Consider the following 20633-nt stretch of genomic DNA (forward strand, 5'->3'; position numbering starts at 1 on the left):
GGATAACTGGAAATGGTATCATATGCTAGAAATGGATTAATCTTGAAGACGTTATGACAAGAGAAATAAGTTATCCACAGAAGGCCAAATGCTGACTAATAAATCAGAAAGTTACCTAAGGAATCAGTTAGTTACCTAGGGAAGGAATAACGGGATTACTGTTCCACATGCTGAAACAGTTCTAAAGATCTGCTCGACAGTGTGTTTAACATTGATAAGCTTAAAATTCCTCAAGAGGATAGGTTGCATGTTATGTGTTTTTTAAACCCCAACAGACATTTAAAAATATAGGAACCAAGATAGAAAACAAAGGAATCAGCAATCACAATAATTTCTATTGTTGATAAATGGTAAGCCATCAGCACAGAAAACTCATCACCACTGACATCTATGAAAGTTAATGGCGGGCTGGATGTGGTGAAAGATGCAATTTCTAAAAATCCATAGTATTTATCTCCTAGTTGGCCAAATTTTTTATTTAATTATTTATAGCCACTGCTGAGGTATTTTGTGAAAATATATTTACTTAAAAATAACACAGCTGTTGATCATAGGGCAAGTGTTTCACAGAGAATAACAAGAGAAATGTAAAGATCAAATTCAACCTGACGAAAATGGCTTCTGGATACTTCATGTTAAGGGGGGAGACTTTTGTTTTATGAAGAGTACAGTCTAATATAATTTATCTATGCTTATTTTACAGAAGGTCGAATTCTGGAAATTCAGTTTATTTACCTACAAAGAGCTATATGTGAGACTTTGCATTAAAAGCAAAATATATATTTAGAGAAAGAAACAATTTGCATATTTTCAGCCCTGTCAAGTGATCCTTTTGTCTATTGTCCTGACACACTCATAAACTTTCCTGGACATAATGGTGGGTACTCATAATATCCAGCAACTATGTGGCAGAGGTACTGACAATCAGAATGGACATCAGCCATCCACAGCAATAACAACATTCTTGTGTCTAAATGTGAGTATGCCACGGGTACAGGAAGGAGATCAACATTTCTGGCATATCAGGTACAAGACTTCAAGTGGACTGATGATCAAAAAAAGTTAAAGAATTGAACTTTCTTTGCCTTGTTTCAGAAAATGATTAGTAAATTCTATCCAGATATATTTGAGTCAATCACAATATATTAGAATGACTTATTTCTTTACTTCATTCTACCCAATTTTTATTTTGTCATTTTTCAGGGATGATGTCTTTCTCTTAGTAGATCCAGCAAGAACCACTGTTCTAACTTTTAAAATAACAATCAGAAGTACAAAAATAACCCATTGGTAACCATTACTTAGGGGTACTCAATTTAAGTCAGAACTGAGTGTTATGGTTTGGATGTGACATGTCCCCCAAAAGCTCTCATGAGACAATGCAAGAAGGTTCAGAGGAGAAACGATTGGGTTGTAAGATTCTTAACCCAATCAGTGATTTAATCCCTGGATAGGGATTAACTGAGTGGTAAGTGAAGTGGTAGGGTGTTGGTGGAGTAGGTGGGAATTTGGGGCATGGCTTTGGGATATATATTTTTATCTGACAAATGGAGACCTGTGCGTGTGTGTGTGTGTGTGTGTGTGTGTGTGTGTGTGTGTGTATTTTCTCTGATTATCATTGAGTTGCTTCCCTCTCCCACATTCTTCTTGCATTATGGTCTGTGTCATCTCCATTCCTCAGAAGGTCTCAGCCTTCTACGGTCTGAGACCTTTAAAACTCTGAGCTCTCAATAAACTTTTCCTACTCTACGATTGTTATGGTTGTGACTTTTAGTCACAGCAGTGAACAATCTTACTAAAACACTGAGTTACATGCTTTCAGTCTATGACCACTGGTTCCTCTAAACCCAGAAGGTAAGCAGGAAAATCCCATTTCACAGGTAATGAAACTAAGGCAAAAACTCATTGGCTTGATGTAGGCCACAGTGTAAGTCAGGGATTAAGCTAATACATGTCTGTTCCCAGTTCTTGTTATTTCATGTGTGAAGAATAATGCAAATAAGTTTCATTTTGTTGGATGGAATTAAATCTATCTCACTTTGACCTTCATAAAAACTAACTTAGGCCCATTTCTTAGATCAAGGAAAATTATCCCAAGGTTGCCATTTACCACAAGTAGAGGATGGAAACTTTTAAGAGGTAAAAATATCTTTGTTCCCAAACTGATTTACATATCAAAGCTTAATAGAGAAAGCTGGAATAAACAGTTCAATTTCTGGAAACTTATTGAAATCAACTTTCACATTCTTTGGAGCAGTTAACCACAATATTTTGAGGGGAATTTATAAGCATCTCAAGCTGGCAGTAGATTTGCTCACTTGAGTGTATCTAAACGTGGCACCCATGTTTTCCTCATGACCTCACCAGAATCTTGATGGCAAACTTTGCACAACTTTCTCATTTTAAGTCAGTCATTCATCCTAGTATTTTTTTTCTTGCCTCAAGACTTAAAAAGTTGAAACCTATTGAATTTATTCCTTGGAAAATGTGCCAGCTACAGATGTTTTGCATATGATCCTTTTGAAGTCACATTTCTTAGAACAAGCCTTTTACCTTGAATAACATATAAAAGAGCAAATGTGAATAAATAGCTTCCAAAATAAAGTTTAAAAGGAGGTGGCTGTCTGTGATGGCAGAAAAGCACCCTTTAATCCCACGAATCCTACAGAACGATACCAGCCTTTGCACTATTTAGATGCCATTTACTCTCTGTGTGATTAATTTTTCACAACTTCATTTTATTTACACACTACACCACAGCATTCTGGATAATTTTACTGCCTAGTTCTATTGCAAGAGAGGAAAAAAAAAAGAAGACACTTAAATTTGAACTCTCAGACTTTCCTCTGCCACTTTTCTCACAAATTCTTTTTGGCTATAAGAGGAGCATTTTAATTTTTTTTTTTTCTTAAGATCCTGAAGTTCCAGTTCTAGGAAAGTTTTAAGTTGTAAAACTCGATGATGTAGAATGCTTTCCAAGTTATGGATTGTGATACACTATTTGGCAAAAGAAGGTGAATAGTTGTGACCAAGATTTCAATGTTTCATTTTTGTTTTAATTGGTAAAATAGAACAAAGCAGAAAATATCAGAGGGAATTTCATGTATAAAGTCTTTCCGCATGAAAGTTTTGTCGCATGTGTAAACATATATCCATATATTAAGATTCTGTGAGCTATCTTGCTTAAATAAAATGTTTCTATTACTGTGATATCGGAATACATATGTTTAAAAGCAACCTTTGTGATTCTATGATGGCTCTTGAAATATAAATGGCATGAAAAATAATTCATTATTCCCTAAAAATGAATTCTGAGTGTCAAGGATAGCATTTCCTTATAAAATATGCATTCTGTAACATGCAAAACTGACCACTATCCTGGTTGTCTTATGCATGCTGCAGGCAAGAAAGAAATATGTTTAGAGCTGGGGTTGTGGCTCAAGTGGTAGAGTGTTCGCTTAGCAGATGTGAGGCACTGGGTTCAATTCTCAGCACCACGTAAAAATAAAATGAAGATATTGTATCCATGTAAAACTAAAAAATAAATATTAAAAAAGAAATATGATTGACTAAGTTATATTTTAAATTTCAGATATACTTTAATTCTTTAACTATATAAAAAATAGGAAGCACAATATGTTTTTGTAACTAACATAAATAAATCCCAGTAAATAATCATCATGGTATAAAATAACATTGCAATAAAAATTAAAGATCATAGTTATAATAATATGTTAGCATTCTTTTAGTGTCTATTATAACATTTGTGGTACTTTTAATGTTTATTCATCAATGTTGTTTGTTTGTTTGTTTGTTTGCTACCAGGGATTGAACCCAGGGGTGCTTATCCAATGAGCCACATCCCAAGCCTTTTTTATTTTTTATTTTGGGACCAAGTCTCACTAAGTTGCTTAGGGCATCGCTAAGTTGCAGTGACTGGTCTTCAACTTGTAATTCTCCTGCCTTGGCCTTCCAAGCTGCTGGGATAATAGGTGTGCACCATTGCACCTAGCTCTTGCAAGAGTTTTATTTTTAATATATAAATTATGAGTGATCAAACTAAACTCTAATAATATATTTTATTTTAAAATGAAGGGAATAATTCCCTAATTTAGAAATTAGCCTTCTCAGAAGGAGATCTGAGAACATATTTATTCCTTCCTTTCTTCAATAAATCAAGATGGCATTTTACATCTCCATTTATTGACAGTGCAAGAAAGAGATCAGAGAGAAAAAGTTAGAAAAATATTGGTAAAAAACTGAAAGAATAAAATTTCTCAAATCTTAATAGTAGTGATTCTCCAGAATAAAAGTATTACTCTTTTCAGAACAGAGAAAAAACAATCCACATGGTTATTTTTTTAGTTATACGTGACAGTAGAGTATATTTTGATATAGTTATACATACATGGAGTCTATCTTATTCTAATTAGCATCAGTGAATCTCCACATCATGTACAACCACAAGACTGGGATCCTATGTGTTCTATGGATTTAATAACATTTCCAAGTTCTTTAGCAAACAATATTTATAAATTTATTAATGTTATTAAAAGTATTTATTGGTTTTCAAAACTAAAATCAACCAGTGAATTATAGGAGACATAGTTTTACTATCAGGATTTAACATGAACATAGCTATATAATACTAGTACAAAAATAACAGTAGACCTACTATTATTTGGTGGAAAAATAAAAACAAGTGCAGAATGAATAAATTCATCATATAAAATCAAAAGATAGTATCTAATATTGATAAATCATTAAATAATGTTTATATTTAGAATACAACTAAATAAGCAGAAACTAAAATGCAGAGAGATATTAGTTTAATTGAGTTAAACTTTCACCTCCTTTGCTGTTTTTATAGTAATGAGTAAATGAATACAATTGCATAAAGGAACTAATTGCATAAATTTTGTCAAAATTAAAATATGTGTATATGTATATATCTTAGAATTAAATGGGGAAACACGTAATTACATACGAAAGTTCAAAAAATTTTTTATGAATAATGGGATGAGGCAAGGGGGACAGAGAAAGTAAAGAATAATAATTTTATTATCAATGCATACACTATTTGAACATTTATTTCTGCATATTTATAGTAACCTCAAAAGGGAACAAAACTTAAACAAAAGAAAATTCAAAACCTTATGCATGAATATTATTTCAAACCCTCATTCCACTTAAAGTAACTAAAAAATTATTTGTTATTAATACCAGTTAAATTTCTAACATTAAGAAATGTAGAAACATAAAAAGCCCTTTACTGACATTTCATTAAAACTTATGCAAAGACAGTTTCATTTTTAAAGCTATTTCTTTTTCAAGAACAACATTCGTAACTATAACTCTTTTCTAAAGTGAAGTTAGTATGGCAGTATGTAAAAACGTGGATGTGTAACCGATGTGATTCTGCAATTTTTATACGTGGTAAAAATGGGAGTTCATAACCCACTTGAATCAAATGTATGACATATGATATGTCAAAAGCTTTGTAATGTATTGAACAACTAATAAAAAAAGAAAGAAAAAAAAAGAAAAAAATTGTGCATTAAAAGACTATGGATAGAAAAAAAAATAAAGTGAAGTTTCAAAAACACTAATGCTTTTCTGCCAACAGAATTAATTTCAAGTAAATCAGAATAAAGGTGAAGCTATAGACTTTTTGAAACGTAAACTACTTTTAATACAAATACAGTAGTTAAATTTAAATCTTGCATTGAAAAAATGAACTAAGAATAGCATTCACAATTTGTTAATGCATCACACATGAATATAAAACAAGCTATTTTGGAGAAAATCCGGCTAAACTCTTTCCTATTGACATCACAACTATCTTCCAAGTGTAGGCTGCTATGGAGATGTAATGTGTATGGTCTAGATAGCATGCCAAATATTTGTTTTCCAAATATACATTATAAATTAGTTTTGAAGTTGACAAGGCCAATACTGAATGAGAGAATGGATATTATAGATTTTTTTTATTTCTTTGGGTTACATGGCATATCATAAAGGTCAATAGAGAAAAATAAATTTATGATCTTTTTAAACACATACACAGATTAGAACATTTAAGGCATTTACATCTTTTGCTAATACAACAGAATATGCATTGACAAAGAAATATAACTCTATACTTAGAAATATTTTTGTTGGTACACATACATGCCCAGAAAAACAATCAAGAAAATCATTCAAAGTACCTCAGAAAGCTGCAATTCCATAATAATATACATCACATTTATTGCTTCCAGGACCATCTGAACTTAACTTGCTGTAAAACTGAAGGTAGTATTTGGTTAGTGTGTGACTTCTGGTTCCCTGCCCTTATCTCAGAGAATAAGAAGTTAGCCTTCTCCTGCTTTGCCACCTACACTGTGCAATCTATCCCACCATCTAAATCATTAGGGCTTCCTTTTTTAATTTTTTTTTCCCTCTCTGACCCCTTTCTGTGCAGACTGTGGAATTTCTAGTTTATACTTGGTCCACTCTTGTTTTCTCAGTACTTTCACAGAAAAAGCCCAAACAAATTTTTGCCCTAACTGGCACTTGGCTTACCTCCTCATTACAGGCTGTTTAACTCTTATAACCAGGATGCTCCCATGTCATGAAGTAAGGTGAATGTACTCTCTTCCATATTGCAAAAATCCATGTATCTTGATAATTAACCCATAAAGATACAATACTGTATCCCCTCCTAATTGCTCTCATTTAGTAACATATCCCTCTCTCCCTTTCATTTCAATTTCTTATCCCTATCTTCTTTCAGTGTTTCTCGGGAACATCAATGCTCTCAAGCTCCCAAACTTACCTATGCAATACTTTATGTGACCTCTCTAAAACCAATCTATTTCAGCCTAAAACCCATGTGATTCACTATGGATTGGCTAAGTTACACAATCCAACACCTTTCTATGATTAATTTTAGATATTCCAGTTTGCAATCACTTTTTCTATCCTTTGGATTAAATTGCTTATTTACTACCATTGCCACAATAATTTGACTTGCCAGTACAACCAATCCGTGCTCTTTTCCCACTACTCATATTCCATCCCTGGCTTTATTTATATCCTTTTCCAACATAGTTCACATTTTCCATCATTTTAATCATCCCTTTACCCATTGCTTCCTCCATTAGCAAAGTCCCAATTGTGAATGAATCCTTCATCAACCTTCTCTGTACATTATATTTGGCATGAATAAATAACTACACAGCCAACCAGACTTCATATATGTAAATGTTTGTACATAAAGCTCAAGAGTGTGCTGAGCAGTATACCTCTTGCAGACTCATTTTCTCATGCCCTCGGGTATCAATTTGGTGTCTGCTGCTTAAGCTCTCAGTCCTGGGTATCTGATCCAAAATTATATTCACGAGTCTCAATGGGTGGGAGCTCCTTCCTGCTGTAAGACATGTAGTGTTCTTCCTGATGCAGAAGTCCATTTCTTCTCTTGGTCTTAAAAGTCACTCCTGCCAGTTTCTCAGAGATCCTGCTGCTTTGGGTATCCCCCCACTTCTCTGGCATCTTTGTTCCCTGGATTTCCACTTGGTTATTTCCTCGGTCTTTGAAATAACTTCTCAACCAAATCTCATCTTTAAAAACACTACACGACTCTCAAATCTTTCCTCATGTATTTCATCTTTTCACAAACCGCCCTTGTAGTCATAATTTCTGAGAGTGCTCACCAGATTAAGTGTCTCTAACTTCTCACCTCCTGTTCTCTGCTCAGCACCATCCAAAGAGGCTTCCACTCTGAAACATTCATTAAAAACTGAGAATTTCATCACTTCCTTCATTCAAATAAATTATTATAAACATATATAATATATAGATGTGTGTGTGCATATATATATTACATACACACACATATATAGAGATAGATCACTTATAATTTTTGTTATTCAAACATTTTTGATCTATATAAATTCCATTAGGACATGAACTCAAAATTTCTCTTGTTTGCTATTACATTCCAGTGCCAAGTTTATGTATATTTGTTGAATAAATGGATGGAATAGCTATATTAAACAATATCATTCATACAGTCAATTTCAATGTACAATCACGTTTAAGATACATATAGTCCAAAGAGAAAACAATATAAACTATGGCATTGGCTATAAAAAAATTCCATTATTACAAATATGCTGCCCCATGTATTAGTGTTTGGGAGTGCAAGTATTCAAACCCTTTCCATTTTCTGTTTGATCATGACTTTATGGGGTTGAAAGCATAGCTCAGTTGTAGAGCTCTTGTCCAGCATGTGTGAAGTTCTGAGTTTAATCTTGATCATTATAAATAGTAATGGTTAATAATACAATAAAAATATTCCATACCACCTAAACTGTACTACTGATTTTACTGATATAAAAATATAGCATATTTTTAAAGTTTTTCAAAGTATGTTATGTGTATGTACATACATACCACAATGAAACCCACTGTTATGTGTAATTATCATGTGGCAATAAAAAAATAACACAGCTTTGTCCAACAAAAATATAAATATGCAATTTTAAGTTTTCTAGTAGTCACATTAAAAACTAAAAACAAACAAGTGAAATAAATGTTGATGATATAATTTATTAACCCAATATATACCTGATATTTCATATTATAGCAAATATCAAAACTATTATTATGATATTTTATATTTTATTTCTATGCAGCTATGCAAATCTCAGTGAATGATTCACACTTTCAACACTTCTCCAGTTGGATGCTGAATAATTATCTAAAGTCTTGATCTGAATTTAGACTTCACAAATTTATAATTGAAAATATAGATTCACACGTGCAAATCATTCCAAATATATTTAAAATTTTTTAATAACTAAATTATATATTGTTTAGAATTTTAAATTAAATAAAACTTAGTTAAAGCATATATCTTTAGTTATGCTAGCGACATTTCAAATGCTTGATTGTCACATGTGATTACTAATATTTTAACCAGCACAGGTATAGAAGAATAAAAGGACACAAGTTGATTATCTGTCTTGATGAAAGTTAAGGTCTAAGAAAATTTTCGGTTTCAAAATATGTGTTAACTCTGGAAGCGTGCATATGTATGTATAAACAGATACAAGATCTCTAAACACATGAAATATGGTAACATTCAAGTGGTAGATTTTTCTGTCCATATTTTAAATAATTTATGTGAGCATGAAAATAATTTTGTTTAGGGGCTGGGGATGTGGCTCAAACGGTAGCGTGCTCGCCTGGCATGCGTGCGGCCCAGGCTCAATCCTCAGCACCACATACAAACAAAGATGTTTTGTCTGCCGGAAACTAAAATAATAAATATTTTTTTAAAAAGAAAATAATCTTGTTTAGTAGATGTGATAGCTTATTATATGTGCCAACCTTACGGGGCAGCAGTATGGCCAATTATTTCGTAAAGCAGTATTCTGGCTTTGACCAAGAGGGTGTTTCTGGATGAGATTGACATTGGAGTCAATAGAATTAAGTAAGCATATTTCACTCATCACTGTGTTTGGGCCTTATACAAACCTCCAAAGGCCTGAGTAGAAGAAAAGACTCAGTAAGGGAGTATTCTCTCCCTACCTGTGTGTGTTTGAGCTGTCCAGTAGTTTGCCTTCAGATTTGGAAATAAATGTAACCTTACACTTTTAGCTGGGTTGCTTTTCAGGCTTTCCAGCAAGAACTTAAAAAATATAACCTAGGTCTCCAGCTTGTTAACTGCAGATTGTGGTACAGACTCTGGAAATCCTCAGCCTCTATAACCAGGTATACCAATTCCTCCTCTTTTTTTTTTTTTTTTTCTACCAGGGATTGAACTCAGGGACACTTGACCACTGAGCTACATCCTCAGCCCTATTTTGTATTTGATTTAGAGACAGGGTCTCATTGAATTACTTAGTGCCTTACTTTTGCTCAGGCTGGCTTTGAATCTATGATCCTCCTGTCTCAGCCTCCCAAGGTCCTGGGATTACAGGCGTAATTTCTCTCCTTCTCCTCCTCCTATTCCAGCTCTTCCCTAAACTACAGTAGAAATAAAAAAGTATTATCTCAGCTTCACAAAATAATTAGTCAAATCCCAGGAATGAAGATAATCTTCAAATATTCTCTCATGTTCCACTCAATGGGACAACAGAATAAGCGAGAAAAAGACCCCACATATTCTCCATCCTCACTCCATGCTATAACCATGGACACTTAATTCCATATCCATAATCATTCTTGAAAGCTCTGCTTTGTTCTCTGATGTGCATATTGAAATAGTGAACATAAAAGAAAAGTGTTTTAAATTTTTTATTGAGGAAACTTACGTATATGACTTAGACCATTTCATGGAGTACTTCTTATTAATTTCATTTTCCCTTGATTTATTAGGGGAAAAATCATTGGAAAAAATACACTTAAAAATAGTCATTAATGAAAGATGTCTTAAAACATTTCTTGTGAGGAAAAATGTAATTTAGAAGAAGAGAATATTTTTATGTCCCTGAATTGGCAAAAAATTATTTAATAGTCTCCAAAACGTCAGCAATTTATTGGCTTATAAGCCTAGGGCTGTGAAATGTCATAAAATTGTGCATTATTATTTTTGGAATGGGAAATAGGAGTAGTGTGGTATATTCCTATGGAAAATGAAGAAAAAAAACTCAGGATGGGGCTGTTCTGAGAAACAATATAAGGAACATACAGATGACTACAATTTTTCCAATTGTAGTCAACCAGTTTTTATTCAACTTCCTCCAATATTTTGAATTTTCCTGAAACAGATGATTATAAATTCCAACTAATTAGACAGAAGAATCTAAACATGTCAATAAGAACTACACATCTTCGAAGGCATTAGATGAACTATTATTACTAATATATTATTGGCTATTGAGATTTCCATTTCTAATTTGTTACACATGTGAAGACAGGAAAGGAACTTAACTCTGTGCTGTCATTGAGAAGTATGTTTTAAAATTCCTAAATTTGCAGTAAATGGTGGGATTGTCAGGGGCAGGGAACAGGCACTACATTAGGCAAAAGATATACTCAGAAAAGCAGGTGCAAGAAAACTAAGAAGAAAATATACTTTCAAAGTTGCTGCTGTGAGTTGCAACTTAAAGTGCCTAGAGATGAAAGTGAAGGTAGGAATTCTTTTTAAAGTACTTTTGGTTGTTGGATTGTATTCCCATGACTATTTCATTCAGAATCAAAGCCATGTAGGGACTATAATTTCTGTTTGCTCAGGTTATGTCCTGGAGGGGTACAGTTCATAAAATATCTACACCCAACCAAAACCTCTTCACTGTAAACCTGAGGCAAGGTTGTGTTCACTCTGACCAGCCTGACTGCTGAACTCCTCATAGAAAGGAGCAGAAACAATCAACAGCAGCCATTCCAGTTTCTAGAAAGCTTATGTGAGAGTCACAAAGTGCTGATAATGCTAAAATAGAAATTTAGTTCTATTGTAGAGAAAAACAAGGCTTATGTGGTATTATGAGATTTTACTACCTTAATGAAATCTTAAAACCCTCTAGTGCAACTATGTTGGAAAGGAGGTTCTCTGCAACCTTCTGGTACATGCTTTATAAAGAACCACAAGTTCCTTATGCATAAAATTGTACATGTTTATTGGCTACATGAACATTGTATAGTGTTCCATTAAGACAAAGCCTATCTAGATTCTCAAGCATTTGTTATTTACTTATGGTAAAAATTCTAAATCATTTGTTCTAACTTTTAAAAAAAATATATAGTACATCTTCATAGTTACCTTCCTATCCAATGACATGCAAGAATTTCTTTCTCCTAATTTTAACTTACTACCAATGGATCAACCTATCCCTCTCTCTCCCTTCTTCCTATTCTTCCCAGCCCCTGGTAATTCTACTCCCAATTTCTATAAGATTAAATTTTAGATTTTAGATTCTATGTGTGAGTGAGATGATACATTACTTTTATTTCTATGCTTGTTCTATTTTACTGAGCATGATGATTGACAGTTCCATCCATATTGTCACAAATGACAAGATTTTTATGGCTTCAGAGTATTCAATTATGCATATGTTCCACATTTTCTTCATTTATTTATTCATCAGCTGATGGACACTTGTTTCTATTTCTTGACTGTTGTGAATAGTGTTGCAATAAACATGGGTGGGCAGGTATCTTTTCAACATTCTATATCATCTCCTTTGATTATATACACAGTAATTGGATTGCTGGATCATAGAGTTGTTCCATTTTTAATATTTTGAGGAATCTCTGTACTGTCTTTTCACAATGGCTATCCTAATTTGCATTCCAAACAGGGCATGAGGGTTCCTTTCTCTTCACATATATGCCAGCACTTATTTTTCTTTATTTGTGTGTGTTTTTCATAATAATTGTTCTAAGTGGAATGAAGTGATATCTCACTGTGTTTTTGATTTGCATATCCCTGGTGATTAACCCTGTTGAACACATTTTTATATATATGTTGACCATTTGTATGGTTTCTTTGGAGTAATGTCTGTTTACATAACATTTTTATTTATCTTTATTTATTATTTTGTTATAGAACCATTTGAGTTTTTTATATATTCTAGATAACAACCTCTTATCAGATGGATAGTTTGGAAATATTTTGTAATCTTTACAAAATACCAATCACAATTTTCATAAGGCTTAAAAGAAAAAAAAATCCTAAAGTTTGGATAAAACCATTAAAAAGGGAAAATAACCAAAGCATTCTTAATGAAAATGAGAAAAGCAAGAGGTATTACATTAATTGGCTTCAAAATGTACTAGGAAATTGCAGTAATCAAGACAATATGGTATTAGCATAAAAACGGATAAACCAAGGAAGGATAAGAGCCTAGTAGTAAACATCTACAGCCAGCTGACCTTCAACGAAGGTGCTAAGTGCATACATTGGATAATGGGCTGTCATTTCCATAAATAATGCTGGGAAAATTAATATCCACTTACAGAAGAATGTAACTTGACCCACCTCAACCACTTGAAATACCAGCTCAAATGAGTTAAAAACTTAAGTGTAAGATCTAACACTATGGAACCCCTAGAAGAAAACATAAGGAAAATGATTCAAGACATTTGAACCTTCGAGGATGCTTTGGACAAAACTCATAAAGCCCAGGAAAAAAAAAAAAAAGCAAAATTGGAAAAAAAAAAAAAAACAGGGAGAATTATATCAAACTAGAAGGCTTTGGCACCACAAAGGAAACAACTCAGAGAAGAGACAATCTGGGGAATGGGAGAAGATGTTACAAGCCATTTTGATGTGATGTCAAAGAATGGTCAAAGACTGACTGTTAGGATTGGTTTAAGTTTCTCTCAACTAGTTCTGCAAAGAGCAGATGACTGTCACTACTACTTCTCAAGAAATGTGAGATTCACAAGGGATTTTTGGTGGTACAGTGTAATCCTAAATAGAAACAGTAGAGAACCAGTGCATCAAAAGTAATTTTCTCACCAGCAAGTAACTTCTCTGTAACTAACATCTATTATCAGTACCCCAAAGAGGGGTATTTTTAATATTTACCTAAAGACAGACTGGGAAATAAAACATGGAGGACACCTATCATTGTAATAACCAGTGTCTCAGCAGTAAATTATTTTAGGTTATACTAAGCATGTGCTTTTAACAAATGTTTACATGTATAAGTCATTTATTCAAATAGAATCATGAGTTGAAGATAATATATAAAATAGAAGCAAAGTTGCTCAGTAATTGAAGTGGGAGTGGGAAACAACCTGCTCAACACCTGTATGGCCTATTCTTCTTCCCTGATGCGGACATTCAGGCACTTCAAAGACTGCTCAGGACCCAGCTAAGTGCATTTTGAAAATCATAGCTCTAATCCATTCCCTATTAATTTCCTGGATCCCAGCCATTTCTTTGCCAAATTTTTAGGCAAAGCCCTATCTTCTCATTTAGTAAATTTGCCTTCTGGGAAGGAACACATTTTTCATTTCATTATTTTGCTACTTTCACTAATTAAATATCTTTTATCATCCTAATAAGAGCACCAGTTACTGAATGCATAGTCTGTGCCTGCTAGTCGCCAAAGTCCTGATTGCATTATCTCATTAAATTCTCACTACTGTCCTATCATGGAAGTCCTGCTGCTGTTATTATAATTACTTTTGTGGCTTTGGATGAGGAAACTGAAGCTTAGAGATATTAAAGAAATAATGCAGGTGCAGAGAACGCGTCAGTGGGAGGTACATCCTCAAATTCAACCAATGTTTTGTAAATATTCAGAGAAAAAAAATGCATTGATGTTCATTGTCACCCAACAATAAAATTTAGTGACTATTTATATGGTGTTTACATTAAATTAGGTATTATCTGTAATCTAGAGATTATTTAAAGTATAAGGAAAGATGTGTACAATTTATATAAAATATTATACCATTTTATGGAAGGGACATGGGCTTGGGATTTTACTATGGAGTAGGGCCTGAAATCAATGTCCCTCCTATATGTGGGGTGACTCATATAAGTTGTGAGGTCATAACTCTCTCACATATTGAATCCAGGTCTTTGGGATTCCATCATCTACCTGTATAACAAATACTTGCTGTTTCTACCTTTGTAAAATAGCTTGATATTAAGAACAGTATTCCTGACTTCTTAATTAGGATTTTTTTCTTTTCCTGTGGAATGCTCCTGTTTTTTCACCATTTATTTTATCTGAAAATATTTACAAATAGTCCTGAAAATTCAAACCAATAGTAACACAAATGAACGTATCCTAAGAATAAGTTATAGGCCACTTGGTTCAAAACTCAAGTTCAGCTTATTGATGTTTGCTGGTTTGTGAGAGCAGCAGCCTCTGGTCTGTGTTTACAAAGTGATTGTGATGGGGATAGGTCTGCCAATGCACAAAGTACTCTGGATATCATTTAGCTAGGGCAGTCATTGTTTATATCTAACATCCTTGATCTTTCCCAGACTTTATGAAGAAATTGACATGCATTTACCAAACTTTTTTTTTTTTTTTTTTTTTTTTTCAGTTCTAGCAAAGCTTGCTAATCAGGTACAGGCTGGGTTCCTTTCTGCCAAGATGGAAGGAGGGTTAGTGAGTTCTCTGCATTCCTCAGACTCACTGGAGGGTGCACCTGGTCTCACTTAATTGGGTGAAAGAGTTTTGCCTGTGAGGTGAAAGGAATTAGTGACAGGTTTCCTATTCTCTCCACCCCCTGAGGTGGGATAAAAAGCTTGACTGGCTCCCTCATTTTACAAGACCAATTGGGGACAGACACAATTTTAAAAACGATGGTGTGGCATGAAGTTATTCTCTCGTTTTGGTATGACAAAGGTCAAGTAATACGATTTTAGACAAATATTGGGTTAGCTGTCTTTATTTTTAATATCAGTTAGCAAACTGCAGAGACAACTAACTAGATCATGTACCACCACTGGGTTATAAATTTGCCATTATGTGATCTAGCTGAGTGATGTTGAATAGGTCTTATAAAGTTTATTGGAGTTCAAGAAAGGAAACCATCACACCTGGCTTGCTCTGACATAAGGGAAAGTGCCTTGTGGGAGTTGGTTAGACCTTCTAATATGATCAATGGCCTGATGTTACCCAGCAAAAGAAATAAAAGACTTGACTTGGAAAGTGTGTTAATTCTTTTGGGCTATTTAGTATAATTTAATGTACCGTAAAGTGCCCTAGGGTATTGAAAGAGTTAAACTTCCTGGAAAAATGAAGAATTACTCCCTTTTTCCTTGAAAAATCTGGCCCATATGTATAGAGAGAACTTTATTAGCAAGGGTATTAAAATTGGTTTCACTATAAGCGATTTTCCTATGTTCCATTTTTGTGCCATCTGTCCTTTTTTTTTTTCCTTACCAGTAAAAGCAATAAAATGTACACATTCACTAAAAAGAAAGGAGCAGAGTTTTATGGTACTCAAGGTTCGTTAAAATTCTGTTCTCTTGTAGGCTCTATCTTGTTCCTGTTTTAATAACTGGTTCCTAATATATGTATTGAAATAGTTCATACTTTATGTTCATGGGCACACACACAAATTGGGCAAAACTCACAAACAAAACAAATCCCCAGCAATGTAAACAATAATAACCACATATAACTTTGAAATAGATGGATCACAACAGCTGAAACACAAAGTAGAACTACCCTTTCCTTCATGGTTTGCTTATTAGGAAAAAAATAATAGAAATTGGATATTTGCAAAACATGTTCCCTTGGGATCTGATCACTACAAAACATTACTGATTATAAGAAACTATAAGATTCACTCAGTCATGACATGATTTTGTGAAATCACCTCCCTCAATTCAGATCAACCTTCTCCTAACCATTACCTTTAATCCATATTTCTTTTATGGAGTTTTTCTCTCTACTTGCTTACCCTTCAAACAAAAAGAAAGTTTTCAGTAGTAATCATTACACCCAATCCAAGACCTGCTAGAACTTTTGCAGAATCATATTAAATATTTTCATGAAAGTATTTGACTAAATGAAGAAAGAAAAACTAATTTGGCCAATTTCTATTTAGTACAAAAGTTTTGACCTCTGGGTAATTTGTACATGTCATTTCCTAAAATCGTGTGGGCGGGAAAGTGTTATTCTGTGATAATTATAATATTCTGAAACAAACCCTTTTAATGCACTGATCCCAAATCTCTTTTCAAATAAATGAAGAGCATTACACATGCTATCCAACAAGGGAAAGTCAAGGACAGGAGGCTAAACTTTCCTTCCTGAAGATGTTCTTTGAGTAGAAGATAAGTCAAGGATAAAGCTTAAAATAACATACTATTGATTTTCCTGTGCCATTAGATCACAAGTATTTTATTCGACAGCATGTTTCACAATTTACCAGAAGGCAGTAGCACCTTATCTCTCTTGGTCTTGAGAGTTTTTAAAGCCCCTTCTGCTCCATTATCTAATTTGATCTCCAGAGCAAACTTCCCTGTGCACCAGGCAGTGTCTCTGAACCTGTTTTCTCTGCCCTCAGATGAGGAGAAGCTTATCCAGGCCAATGGATCTGAGAAAGCTCCTGGTCCAGAGATGCCCTTCCCAGAGTTCATAATCTATGTTCAAAAACCCAAACTGAAAAAGCTTCTGTCTTTTAAAAAACATTATTTTTTTAAAAGCCTATTTAGTAATTTTTCAACAACCTAAGTCATATAGCCCTGTCACTATATCCATAGAAAATATACAGAAAAAAAAGAATAATTGTGCTCATATCCCTTCATCAACACTTACTGTTCATATTTTCTCTACTCTCGTAGGTGCATCTGTGCCATGTGACACAAGGTTATATTTTATCTCTGTGTTCTGATTTTTTGCACTGAGCTTTGAAATATAAATGGAACTTTACGATTAAAAAAAAACTATTTCTGAATTTCATTTTGACAGTGGCTTAGTACTAACAACTGCATGTCTCATCTGTTTTCAGTATTCTGTGCTGATCACAGGAAATATTTGGAATGGAATACAAAAAAATGGGCATCTTTGTTCACATAGTATTAAATGAATTTAATGTTGGTTGCTTATAATCTACCTTCCTATAGGTAGATTTTTTCAATTATGAGTAGTATTTTTAAGACTGTTGATTTCAAAGTTTGTTATAAAACAAACTAGACTCTAGACTCTGGAACCAACATTTAAATCTCAGTGCTCTAACTTATTCTTGTAGAATGTTGCTAAGATAGTTAACTACTTTGTGCCTCAGTTTCTTTGTGTGAAAAAATGAAAATATAGATCATATAAGCCATTGTTTTAGGTTTAAAAGTTAATATAGATACAGGATTAAGAAAGATGCTAATGTATGTTTATTCATTTTATACCATCTCAGATGTGGAACATCTATAAAAACTTAAAAATATCATATGATGTGTAATATAATAATGTAAGATATAATGTAATAATTATATTTTATTAATATTAATATAATAGTATCAACCTTAAATTATATTCAAACTATTTCAATTTACCTAAGTCAATTTTATTGAAATATTCACAGTACTAAAATCTTGGGACTTAATGATTTAAGTGTTCAATAGATATTACATATCACATATTATCACCAGGGCATAAGAATATTCAAGTTACATTCCCTCTGGCATAATGGGGTTTAATATTTTGATATATGTATTAAAATGGATGGATAGTTTATCTTAGTTCCAAAGATAGTAAAATATAATAAGCCAAGAATTACTAAAAGTTGAAAATCTCTGTAAGCATACCCCATATGAGAAGCAGATAAACAATTAATATTCAGTATTATCTTTCTAATATATCAAATTACCACATTTTTACAAATGGGTTCATGGCTCTCTATTGTGTTCCAAAAGTCATCTTTTTTTTCCTGTGTGGCAATATCATCATCTTAACTGTGACACCTTATTTTATAGTTTAATATTCAGTGCAACATTTCACCTCTGCCTTGTCCTTTTGTAAGAATTTCTTGGCTGTTCTTGGACCTTCACATTGCCTTATTGCTTGTAGAATTAACATGCCAAATTTCATCAAAAATAAATAGAAAGCTGGGTGCTGTGGTGTATCCCTATAATCCCAGCAACTGGGGAGGCTAAGGCAGGATCATCATGTGTTCAAAGCCAGCAACTTAGCAAGGCCCTCAGCAACTTAAGGAAAATTTGTCTCAAAATTAAAAAAAATAATAATAAGTAACCAAAAGAATTGGGAATGTGGTTGTGATCAAGTGCCTCTGGGTTCAATCCCTAGTACCATATAATATTAATAATATAAATAAATAAATAGACAAATTATGCAATTTTACCTGGAATTGCATTTTTATCAAGAGAACAACTTGGAAATTCTTGAAATATTTGTGATAAAAGTTTTGTCTTAGATAAATTACTTACTTAAGTCTTTAAGAGTATGTGTCCATGTATATTCATTATTAATTATAATAATTCATTTACATGTCTACTTAATTATATCACATGTATGATACCGCTCGTTACCAATGACAAGTTCTGCTTCCTCACATGGTGAAGTATAACATTAGAGAAGCACACCGAGGCAAGCATATGAATCAGGGTTTGTTTAAAAAGTCGTAACACAGACTTCTCCCCAGAGGGAGAAGGGGGCCATAGCTGGAATCCTAGTATCCCAAGAAGTGAGGCCATTCTGCTTTTTTTATATGTCCTAGGCTTCCTTTGTTCTCCTGTGCTCTTCCCCTTCTGTCTCTCCTTCCTGCTTACCTGACTAGGCCCAGGAGATGCTAGTGGGATGGCCAAAAGGTGGAAAACAGGTGGGCTGGAGGGGCCTGGGAGGAGTGATCCTAGAAGAAAGCAGATCCAGGGCAAACTAATCAGCAGTTCCCCAACTTCTCTGAGTTGCTTCATTAACAGTTCTTTAGGATGAGCAGTATAGGCAGGGCTTTGGGGACATTAACATTTCAGTGTCCCACAGGCACAGTTCCAAACTTTGTAGCCAAACAGGTATGGTCTGTTTTATTCAGTCTGGCTGATTCATCTATCCTGGCTTCATGTACAGAGGAACCATGTCTTAACCTTACTTTCAGTCTTCATTACTTTTATATATAAAAGTATTTTTTTTAAATTTTTTATTGCACTGGCCAGGCTCTCCAGTAAAATATGCAAGAATAGTGGTTCTTTAGCATGTCATTTTTTTTAATCCCCTGTCTTGGAGAAGATGCTGCCAAAAATGTATCATTATCAATGGGCAGAATATCCTCATTCTTAAACTAAGGAGATCTACTTCAATTGATACTTACCTAAGGATATCTTAACATGAAGGAAATTAGAATTATATCAAATTTTTCTGTTTATTTAGATGATCAAGTGCCCCTTCTTCTTTAGTCAGTTTGTCTATTGTATTATATTAACAAATTGACCGCTATCAAATTAATCTTTCATTTCTTGAATAAATTCAATATGGCCATGATAGATTAAAATTCTTATACATTTCCTAAAAACGCTGCTATTTAATTTCATCAGTGTTACTTAATCAATGGCTTGAGAGATATTTCATCCTGTTCCCATCTTTTCTCAGTGTAAATAATTGTTTAATTAAATTTAAAAATTTAAAATTACCTCAATGAAGGAAGTTGAAAAACTGATATCTATAGTCTATCCCTTTGTTCTTAGTTTGGAATAGTTTCTGTGCAAGTGAAAGGATCTTACAGGTTCATAAACATTTAGTAGACATCACCATTTAAGATCTATGGGTCCCTCAAGAAAGTATTTTTTTGTTCATAATAATTTGGTTGTTTTGTTTTGTTGGTGAAAACATATTTATTTACTTTTTATGGAATATGGGGTTTTTCTATTTCCCAATTTTTCTCATAATCGTTTTGGTGATGTACTTTTGGTGACAGGCAAGATTGTTTACTTTGCCTTATTTGAGGAGGGTTCTGTGAATTGAACCCAGAGTTGCTTTACTTTTGAGTTACATCCTCAGCCCTCTTTATTTATTTATTGTTTTAATTTTGAGACAAAGTCTCACTAACTTGTTTAAGACCTTGTTAAATTGCTGAGATAGGCGGCATTGAACTTGTCATCCTCCCACCTCATCCTCCAGAGCTGCTAGGATTTTACAATTTACCTAATTTCTAAAAGGTTTATCAAAAATGTCTTCTAAGTATCCTTTGCTTCCTTTTTAATGACTGTGTCTTCCATGTTT

This window comes from Spermophilus citellus (genome assembly GCF_964194105.1).
Source record: "Spermophilus citellus genome assembly, chromosome: 4".
Lineage (NCBI taxonomy): Eukaryota > Metazoa > Chordata > Mammalia > Rodentia > Sciuridae > Spermophilus > Spermophilus citellus.